Consider the following 12,097-nt stretch of genomic DNA (forward strand, 5'->3'; position numbering starts at 1 on the left):
TCACCTGGGAACAACCCAAAAACAATATTCTAATGTAAGTTAGGGAAATGATTCATTAATAAATGTCATACTCGTCAAAATCGAACTTGACCTGTATTTCATGATCCGTGATATTGTGTTCAAAGTTCAAAAGATTTGGTCATCTAATTTCCTCATTTCTATATAATTATGAACAGTAAATAAATCAATTAGGTTGAAAATCATCAACACTAAAACAAAAATACATCTAGTGGTCAACACACTGTTTTCAACCCCCTTAAAAAAAACAACAAGTCAAAACAAACAAACAAACACCCCCCCCCAAAAAAAACAAAACAAAACAAAAACAAAACAAAAAAAAAACAAAACCCCCCAAAATACAAACAAACAAAATTTAAAAAAAAAACGACAATAATTTATCATTTTATGCAATATATGGTTTACAAACTAACAACTTTCTTTTTTATAATGAACATCAATTTAATATTTCATATTTTGCAACAAGACTTAAATGATTCTTTCATTTTTTTCTGAGCATTGCACAAGATCACAATTTTGGACTGTTTGTGAAGTTCCTTTATGAACTCTACGGCTTCATGAAGGCAGCGCCATGGTAGCATAGGGTACGTATGACAGTATGATTTCATTTATCAGAAGGTTAAGTTCTTTGAGTTGTTTCCAGTAACCGAGAACATTCTTTTATGTGGTACTTTGCCTGTATACTCGCTTTTTTGTTGTTGTTTTTTTTTTGTTATATACTTCAAAATGTAATTAAAAAGTCAAATTCTTTCCCTTTACTTATTATATTGTAATGTATTTTATATACGTTACAGGTTATGCAACTGATCGAGATTAAGTGTGGACAACACAGAACAAATAACCCCTATGTGTCTGTCCTAAATCAGATGCCTCGTCAATTGTGGTCCTTGATTATGATTTTTTTATTCTTTATTGTTGTTGTGTTGGGATTTTGTGTAGAGGTAGATATTTAATAGCCAGCTATCATCATGTTTTCCCCGATCTAATATTGTAATTTGTTTTGTCAACCTGGTGAATAAGCTCTCTTGACTTTTGGACTCATGTGTGATCTCGAGTCGACATATAGTAAATTTTAACACACATAGTTAAACATAAATGATGTAAGTGGTTTGAATTGTTTTGGGATTGCTGTCTCATCGAATTATACAAAATATCTCCCTTTTAAGTCTAATAGTCCATCGAATCCTATTGGCAAACTAATCTTTCTTATCGCATCTCTATTCATGCCTCAGTTTTTCTCGAATGAATTGTTTGACATTTGTCATTTTTAAGGCCTCTTATAGCTGACTATGCGGTATGGGTTTTGCTCATTGTCGAAGACCATAAAACGTTGACATATAGTTGTTAACTTCTATGTCATTTGGTCTCTGGTGGAGTGTGGTCTCACTGACAATTATACCACACCTTCTTATTTCTATACTCAGTACTGGAAAGAGGTAATACTCGTATGACTACTTTTTTCCCGTTTCAATCAGAAAATTGCAACATAAAGTGGAATTTTAATATGGAAGAGCCTACTTGTTTTGTTTCATTATTTCTTTGATAAACCTAACAAAAATAAAAACACGTAAGCCAAAAGATATACTATACTTTACATTTATTTACATCAATAACAAAATAAGTATAACAAACAAATACATATATTAGTTTAAAAAAGTTGAAGCACATATAGTGGTAATGCTGCATGATTTCAAATCATCAAGTCCTGTTATGTTGCACTTCCTGTGGTAATACACTACTGTAGAACTGCTGGCTAAAACCTTGAAACATAAACGGTGACAAACCATACGTATTAGGCAAGAACGTCGGGAATGGTGAGTATGACTGCTGACTGATGTTACCACTGGATTCCATTGTTCTAATCATTCGGGAACCTGGTTTACCTACACCAACGAACTGTGACAACTCTGGTGAACCGTTATAGCTTGTACTCTTGATGTGACGCTTTTCTTTCATTCTTCGATTCTGGAACCACCATTTAATCTTATGTTGACTGAGTTTGAGTTTCTTGGAGAGAACTGGACGATCTTCAATCTGGAGGTATTTGCTGTTACTGTAGTATCGTTCTAGTTCATCCAGTTGTAAGTTTGTGTAGGTAGTTCTGGCTCTCTTCTTTGGTTGATCTGAATTGGCTGAGTCGTCGGAGCATGAACCAGACGAAGTACCCTCTCTTGATGTAAAGTCTGTAGAGCTGAAGCTGTTGTCATCAGAATGTAATGAGTCGTCTATTAGTTTCCTCTTGTATTGAGTACGTTGAGCTGAGTTGGTAAGTGAAAGCTTTATATCTGCTATACCAGTCTGGCTGCTGTTTGGTAGGCATATCTCGTGGATATGCTTGACAACTGCTTCAGTAAAGATGGGCTCTGGAACCCTGCTACTCTTTGACAGTTCTTCAATGCTGAATGACATCTTGGATGGTGCGTTCTGTCGATAAGCCATTTTTGTATATATTTAGCTGTTTGAAGATACTTTGACAATGAGTTACTCTTGCCATTTTGACTGTTTTATACCCTCCTAAATTGACAACTCATAACGAGTCATAACGATTCTTATCAAAACAATTCAGAAGTCAGCTTATTGGGATCAACGACTGTCATTCAAAGCCAACCGTGGCGCCACGACTTCACTGATTTGTATCCATTCAATTACAATAAACAATTCCAAGCTTGATCAGTGACGCTAATTAATCATGTAAAAAAACTTAACGATTTTAAATCATTCTTTTTGTTAGATAATTATGTCATCCAAGCCAACAAGGTGATTTATAAGTATTCACGGTCAAGTTTACGAATGAAATATAAAGATGTTTATTATTTTAACATGAACAACCTTTAAACGTTAACATATTTTTCAGTTTCTTTCATCATAGATAAGTACAAGTAAACAAATTTTTGATGGATAAATTTGATTCCATCTTAAATAGTGAATTTGTTTTTTATTATTAATTTCATTGATGTTTAACCTTTATCTGTGATAATTTCAAATGATGTTTGTTATTTATATGTGTCAAGCTTGATGTGAACTGGTAGTCTCTTCTTACAAGGACCCCACTGAAAATATGTGTCATTAACTTTCGTGGGCCATCCCAAGGTATTAGGCTGCAGTGGGAATCTAGTCCATTTAATTAATTATTATCGTCTAGTCAAATAATAAAATAATGAAAATTTCCATAATTTTTTCTTTAAAATTTTGATTTTTTTGTGATCATAACTGTAGTGTCTGTAACTGTGAAATCATATTCATGTCTAGTGCTATATTTGCATGTCATTTTACTGTATTGTGTCTGTCAATTTCATGCCTTTTATCTTGAATAATTATATATATAGTTCTAATCTGTTAGAGCTTAATTACTGAACAAAACCTTAAAATCCACTGTATAAATTATCATAAAAAATGGTCGAATCCATGATGGTGGGAGAACATCAACAAATAACAATAAAACACATGAAAATTGTGAATATAATATGGCATGGTATTGGTTGCAAAAATTTGATATTTTTCATTTAAATGCAATATTTCTTATTTAATTGGTATATTTCTTCATTTAAATGCAGAATTTTTTTATTTGAATGGTAAATTTTTTCATTCAAATGCAATATTTTTTATTCTGATGGTATAATTTTTCATTCAAATGGTATAATTTTTCATTCAAATAGTATAATTTTTCATTAAAATGGAATGTTCGTTCAAATGCAATATTTTTTATTCAATTGGTATAAAATGTCACTTGAATGCAATATTTTTTATTCAATTGGTATAGTAGTTTTTTATTTATATGCAATAATTGCATTATGGGAAATTCTTTGACGTCATAAGGTCAAATTTGCAACAACGTTTGTGATTGGTCGGTAATTGTTTGGATTTCTCCCCTTTCTTTCTAAACTTGAGTGACGAAGAATTAAAAAACGCGTCAGAATATCGACCCTCTAACTAAATTTGGCGTTCGTGCGAGTTCGTGCACTGGCTGTTAATGCCAATAATGGCCAGGACGAGCAAAAAATGCGAGTGACAAGTAATAATAATTAATTTGACACACAACTTGTTCATGGATAGAAACAGATGCCTGCGTGCATGGCAAAAACACCTCCAATGAAAACCTTTTCTGAAGAAACTCTCCTACAGTCTACACATTGAAATAAAAAAAAATATATATAGCTAGCCCCCCTCCCCCTTCTAAGTCCAGATACATGTAATCATGACGTTTTTTTTTAGTGCTATATCATTTTTTACTTTTCTTGATCCTCAGAGACGTTGCAGGAAGGCACACATGAAAAAAGAATAAAAAGCATCCAGGACGTTACAATTATTTGGACTAAGCCCCCTCTTTTTTACTACATGTAGAAAAATAATCACATAATTACGACAGCAGAACCAGAAACCCACAAGTAGAGACATAAGCTGTTATACTCCGGAACTAATGCTTTAATAAAGACAATTCAGGATAAATTGGAACCAGTAACTAACCCATGTTACAACAATAGTCCTATGACATAGGACTTCACTTTATGAGGCGTGAACTTCATATTTAATACTATCCATAATATGTGCTCTCATGTCTTATGCTGCAAATCATTTTACATTTAGGATTCGTTGCTGAGCTTTTTTTTTGCTGTTCTCGTCTCCGAATCCCTTAAATAGATTTTTTTTCAAGCCCCACAGTAGTTCAATAATTACTATATGTCTTTGCATAAATAAGTATGCAGGGCATATTTCAAAACATATTTTATCTTCAGGACTTTTAAATGATTTACTTTTCAATACTGCAAAACCTCGGTGTCTAGAGGGGGGTGGGGAGTAGGTTAAAATTTAGATATTTGTATAGAGATGTATATATGCGAGTATTGGCAGTAATGGTTATGGTGTGTGTGTGAGGGTAGGGGTTTCAGATCAAAGATCGTTTCTATAATTCTATTTCTTTTAGTTTTTACCATTTCACTCTATTCTTTATCCTTTGATCTCTATTATATTTGTCCTAAACATGCGTGACATATTTGCCACTGGACATAAGGCAACCAAAAGTCAATCAACGTATTCTGTATATTTCATCATTTCTTTATTATGTTATCTATAGGTTTGGTCCCGCCCCTTATCTATTTTTTTTGCACATTAGGGACGACATCAAAAGTTCAATGTAGGATAAAAAAAAATTAATTCATATAGTTTTTTTTACTGACCCCCCCCCCCCCCCCCTCTTTACTTAATTTGTGAAAAATTGATTGACCAATAAGGATATATATAAAATCGATGTTAATTAACCAAAACTTGCAGCAATTTTGACCCCCCCCCCCAAAAAAAAAAAAAAAAAAACTATTTGAATTAAGTTTCTTATCCTTCATTGATTTTCTGATGTCGTCCCTTATACACCAAATTCATGTCCTGATAAATGGTGACCCATGCATAGCATCATATGTGGTTATTAAAACAAGAAAAAAGGGGTAGGGGCAAGGCGTTTTTAAAACATATCAATGGGGCCTTCTTTTTTGATAGGTTGACGACAGAGGCACATAACAAATATGGCGTCGTTTAGTCTAAATGAAATTAATAAATTCAAGTTATGAATGCAGATGTATTAGAATGTGAGCTGTTTTATAGACGTTTTTATGGTATGACAGCCTTAGTAGGACATCCCTGTAGAACGATAAGCTGGATAAATATATATAAGAACTACACGCACAATAACAGTTAAGGGACGATTATTTGATATTCTAGGGAAGGGATTTTGATTAATTGGTGTTTAACGCTACTTTCAACACTATTGGGCTATTCCGTGGTGGTCAGTTTAAATTTATAGGTGAAGTATGGGGAAGGGAAGAGAGGGCATTATTATTCATTTCAGTCTGTCGCTAATCATGCCTATTTTCAGCTCTTACCAGGCAACCATATTCATATATGAAATCCTTCTGTCCCCCACCCCAACAAATAAATAAATATCAAATGGTTTTCCTCTTATTTAACACAAGTTTAAATTGATTGATTGTTTGTTGCTAATTTTAACGCCCAGTGAAAATTATTTCATGCTTGTTCAGGAAAACACGAGTTTAGAAGTCACGTAAATGAAGAGATGGAATATGATTGCTAATAAGGCAACTATCCACCGGAGTTCAAATATGAAGTGGATGTAAGCAACTATAGATACGATAAGATAAGATAAGAAAAATTTATTTTAAGTCGGGTTACATGAAATACTCCAAACATAAGCTCTGTAGAGCTTTTTGCCGTCATGTAGACAAATGCTTTTTGTAGACAATCGTACGGCCTTCAACAATGACAAAAACCTGATACTGTAAAGTCGTCTATAAAAGGCCCGACATGAAAAGTGTGAACAATTCAAACGAAAAAACTAACAGCCTAATTATACATAACAAAACAATTTACAAAATATCAAATATGAGTAGAGACAGGAACCAACGACAACCACTAAAATACAGGCTCCATCCCTGGGACAGGCAAATAAAGAATATGGCAGGGTGGATATAAAAACGAAGATGTGGTATGATTGCAAATGAGACAACTCTCCACAAGAGATCAAATGACAAAGAAATCAACAGCTATAAATCACCGTACGGCCTTCGACAATAAGCAAATAAAATTGAGAATGGAAATGGGGAATGTGTCAAAGAGACAACAACCCGACCATAGAACAGACAACAGCAGAAGGTCACCAACAGGTCTTCAATGCAGCGAGAAATTCCCGCACCCGGAGGCGTCCTTCAGCTGGCCCCTAAACAAACATATAAAGCCTACACCGCATAGTCAGCTACAAAAGGACCCGAAATCAAAAATGAAAAACAATTCAATCGAGAAAACTAACGGCCGAATTAATGTAATTAATGAACGAAACACAAAAAAGTAATATGAATAACAAAGCAACAAACGGCAACCACTGAATTACAGGCTCCTGACTTGGGACAAGCACATACATACGGAATGTGGCGGGGTTAAACATGTTAGCGGGATCCCAATCCTCCCCCTAATCTGGGACAGCGGTGTAACAGTACAACAACATGTTTGTGAGCAACCCATCCCGAAGCTGGGACAGTGGTGTAACAGTACAATAAAATAACAACCGGCTGCACAAATCAGCAAATTAACTCAAAAGATCGGTACGAGACAAACAAAAAAACTAACATTAAGACATTAGACACAAAGCACCGACATAAGAGTATTTGCAATTACTGGAAGTTTGCTCAAACCTTGTTCTCCAAGACTGAGTTATCAATCAGTACACAACGCGCGGCAAAGGATTTATTAAAAAAAGAAAACAGTCTGAGAAACGTCTGGTTTACGTTGTATATAGATATAAGAAGATGTGGTATGAGTGCCGATGAGACAACTCTCCATCCAAGTCATCATTTGTAAATGGAAACCATTAAAGGTCAACGTACGGTCTTCAACACGGAGCCTTGGCTCAAACCGAACAGCAAGCTATAAAGGGCCCCAAAACAATTAGTAGTGTAAAACCATTCAAACGGGAAAACCAACGGTGTCTAATCTATTTGAAAAAAAACCGATATACTTGCATATAAATCCATATACAATGAAACGATTTTTGAAAAGTGGACCGAACGTTTTGACAGTCGAAAATTTTGCAATAGAAATACTAGTTGTGACCACAAGATTTTAACAGCCATTGCACGAACTCGCACGAACGCCAAATTTAGTTAGAGGGGCAATATTCTGACGCGTTTTTTAATTCTTGGTCACCCATGTTTAGAAAGAAAGGTGAAGAATCCAAACAATTTCCGACCAATCACAAACGTTGTTGCAAATTTGACCTTATGACGTCAAAGAATTTCCCATAATGCAATTATTGCATATAAATAAAAAAAACTACTATACCAATTGATAAAAAATATTGCATTCAAATGACATTTTCATAGGCGGATCCAGGGGGGCCAGGGGGCCCGGCCCCCCTTTCGTGGAAAAAATTTGGTTGATTATATAGGGAATCACTGAAGCATGACTGGAGCCCCCCCCCCCCCCCCCCCCCCCCCCCCTTAGGTCAGTCAGCGGGTCCCCCCTTATGAAAAGTTCTGGATCCGCCACTGATTTTATACCAATTGAATAAAAACTATTGCATTTGAATGAAAATTATACCATTTGAATGAAAAATTATACCATTTGAATGAAAAATTATACCATTTGAATAAAAAATATTGCATTTTAATAAATGAAAAAATATACCATTCAAATAAAAAAATATTGCATTTAAATGAAGAAATATACCATTTAAATAAGAAATATTGCATTTAAATGAAAAATATCAAATTTTTGCAACCATGCCATAATATAACTGATTTTTTTCTTCATTTCTCTGAATCTTTTTCACAGACATATTTGTGGTTAGTACATATTTCTGTTCCTATTTCAATTCTTTTTTTAATAACATCCTCACAAAACGCGCCTTATAAATTGGTAGTCTTTTATACATCATGCATCGAAGCGGGTGTACATATCTGTCTGGCAGGGTTCATATGCCCTTGACCTCATTGTCATGGTTCATTTGTCATTGTAACGATTTTTTGGCTTGATCTGTTTCTCAGATACTATTAGCAATATGACCACTGTATTTGGTGTATGGAATGATTGTAAGGTGTACATGTCGGTCTGGTATGGCTCAACTCATTTTCATAGACATTAATGTGTGTACTCTTGTTTTATTTGCGCCAAAACAAAGTTTTCATTTCATGAAGACCTCCTCTGGGTGCGGGTTTTTCTCGCTGCGTTAAAGACCCATTGGTAGTCCTGGGCTATTTTCTGCTCTTTTGTCGGGTTTTTGTCTCTTTGACACATTACACGTTTCCATTCCCGAATCTATGTTGAGCTGATTGATTTAACCACTTCTGTTTCCCGAACATTTAAATTTTGTATGGATGTCATAAAGAAAATCCAGGCAACATCTTATGTAAAAATCCGGCAGATCTCTCGACATGCCAACAGCGGTAAAAAAACACGAAAAGGAAAAAAAATGACTGTATTCGTGAAAAGTATCGGATGTGTTGTAAAGAAAATATCACAAGGTCGCAGTTCTTATCCTGCTCGAAATCCCACTTTCACCACCCCGTGGTGAGCCGAGGGGGCAGATGGCAGGAGGAAGGGGATATTTTGTTAATATATCAATAAATCCGATACAAATTACATGACTCATGACTTGTGAAAGAAAAATCTTGGCGCAAATAATAAAAAAAAATTGGCGCAAATAAAAAAAAAGGGCGCAAAACACCGGTTTTGGATACGTAGTGGTCACATACCAATAACTCGTACTATATCAAATTTTTTTTGGTCAGATATGACAGTAAAATGGAAGTGAAATTCATTACTTAACAAATAGGAACGCATGGAAAGTATAAAAAATTTAAACATCGTTCTATCATCTCACTTATTTTTACGTGCTCCAATATTATGTGTTGATTGTTCATTAAGGTTATGTTCCGGGTAATTTTCATAATCCAAAGGGGAATATAAGAAAAATAAAAAACTACTCTTAGACGATAAAAGCAATTATACATCTATGCTATATATCAGAAACGAACATGGATTTTAGTGGGGTTCGTTTTTTTCCAATTTATAGTTTTCTACGTAGTTTTTAGTGGATTTGCTCGTCATTTCGTAGTTTATCGTTTTTGTCATGGCGTTGTCAGTTTTTCTTCGACGGATTAGTTTTGAATGTCCTCTTGGTATCTTCCGCCTGTATTAAAGCTAAAAGATCATAAAAAAAATATATTTCGTGCACAAGGCAAAGCTGAACCAAGTTGAATAAGATAAGTACACTGCTACACATTATATACACCCATAAATGAGAACTGTAATTACAAAGTTAAATGCTTTCCCGGTACTTATATCAATATGTAATGTATTTTTATATACCTTACGTTATGCAACTGATCGGGCCGAGATAACAGGACAAGAACAAATTTGTTCAACCCCGCTGCATGTTCATGTGCCTGTTATGTTGGGACTTTGTGTTGATGTAGATACTTGATAGCCTCTTTTGGTTTAATTTACCTTTTAGACTCAGGTGCGATCTAAAGCTTAACATATAGTAAATTTTAAAATCTATAGTCGAAATTCAATGATGTAAGTTGATTTTAATTGTTTGGGGTTGCTGTCTCATCGAAGTATACAAAAATATTTCCTATTTATATCTTAAAGTCCCTCGAATTCTACTGGCAAACTACAATATAGTCATCATTGCACCTCCAATAATGTCTCAGTACTGGAAACGGACAGGACTACTGTGTTCACGTTTCAATCAGAAAATTGCACCACAAAGTGAAATTTTAATATGGAAGAGCCTATACTTGTTTTGTTTCATTAGTCTTTGATAAACCCAGCAAAAATCAAAACACGTAAGCCTATAGGTATACTATACTTCACATTTATTTACATCATTAACAAAATAAATATAACAAACAAATACATATTTTTTTTAACAAAGTTGAAGCACATATAGTGGTAATGTTGATTTCAAATCATCAAATCCTGTTATGTTGCACTGTCTGTGGTTATACACTGCTGTAGAACTGCTGACTGTAACCTGGAAACATAAACGGTGACATACCACTAATATACGGCGAGAACATAGTGAATGGTGAGTATGACTTCTGATTATTGTAACCACTAGATTCCAATGTTGTAATCATTCGGGAACCTGGTTTACCTACACCAACGAACTGTGACAACTCTGGTGAACAGTTGTAGCTTGTACTCTTGATGTGACGCTTTTCTTTCATTCTTCGATTCTGGAACCACCATTTAATCTTATGTTGACTGAGTTTGAGTTTCTTGGAGAGAACTGGACGATCTTCAATCTGGAGGTATTTGCTGTTACTGTAGTATTGTTCAAGTTCAATCAGTTGTGAGTTTGTGTAGGTAGTTCTGGCTCTCTTCTTTGGTTGATCTAAATTGACTGAGTCGTCGGAGCATGAACCAGGCGAAGTACAATCTCTTGATGTAGAGTCTGTAGAGCTGAAGCTATTGTCATCAGAATGTAATGAGTCGTCTAGGTGTTTCCTCTTGTATTGGGTACGTCGAGCTGAGTTGGTAAGTGAAAGCTTTATATCTGCTGTACCAATCTGGCTGCAGTTTGGCAGATATATTTCGTGAATATGGTTGACAACTGCATCAGTTAAGATGGGATCTGGAACCCTGCTACTCTTTGACAGTTCTTCAATGCTGAAGGACATCTTGGATGGTGCGTTCTGTCGATAAGCCATTTGTGTATATTAGTATTATATTATAGTTAACTGTTTGAAGACACTTTGACAATGAGCTGCTCTTGTCATTTTGTCTGATTTATACCCCCCTAAATTGACGACTCATAACGAGTCATAATTACGGTTCTTATCAAAACAATTTAGAACAATGACTTGTCATTCAAAGCCAACCGACACGGTTCACTGATTTGTATCTATTAAACTACAATTACTGTGACAATTCAAAGCTTATTTGATTGGTCAGTGACGCTAATTAATTATGTCAAACAATTCAACGATTTTAAATCATTCTATTTGTTACATGATAATGTCATCCAAGCCAACAAAGTGATTTATAAGTATTCACTGGTCAAGTTTGCGAATGAAATATATTAATTGATTATTATTATTCTAACATGAACAACCAGCTTTAAACGTTAACACATTTTTCAGTTACTTTCATTGTCGTTAGGCTAATATGCCCCAAACCAGGTTAGTTTTTCAATCTGTAAGAGTGGAATCCATGATGCATCATGATGGGGGGAAACACAAACAAATAAGAATAAAAAGCAAGAAATTGTGAATATAACTGATTTTTGTTACATAATATCAAATATATATACTGACACCGAAGAAGGCTATTTGTTAAGCCGAAATATTTGTCAACACGATTTATTAACAACATCTTCGTATAATACCATCTTATATTAGTATCGTTGTGCAAATCTCTAGACTTATATAATTTTTTCCTTATCTGCACAGTATCGTCTATTCTAGACGATCCGGTACATAGTAAATTTGCTGGTTGGTCCTTTTTATAGACTTCTATATATATATATATATATATATATATATAAGTCTAGAGATTTGCACAACGATACTAA

This window comes from Mytilus californianus, unplaced genomic scaffold (genome assembly GCF_021869535.1).
Source record: "Mytilus californianus isolate M0D057914Y unplaced genomic scaffold, xbMytCali1.0.p SCAF_6, whole genome shotgun sequence".
In the NCBI taxonomy this organism is placed as follows: domain Eukaryota; kingdom Metazoa; phylum Mollusca; class Bivalvia; order Mytilida; family Mytilidae; genus Mytilus; species Mytilus californianus.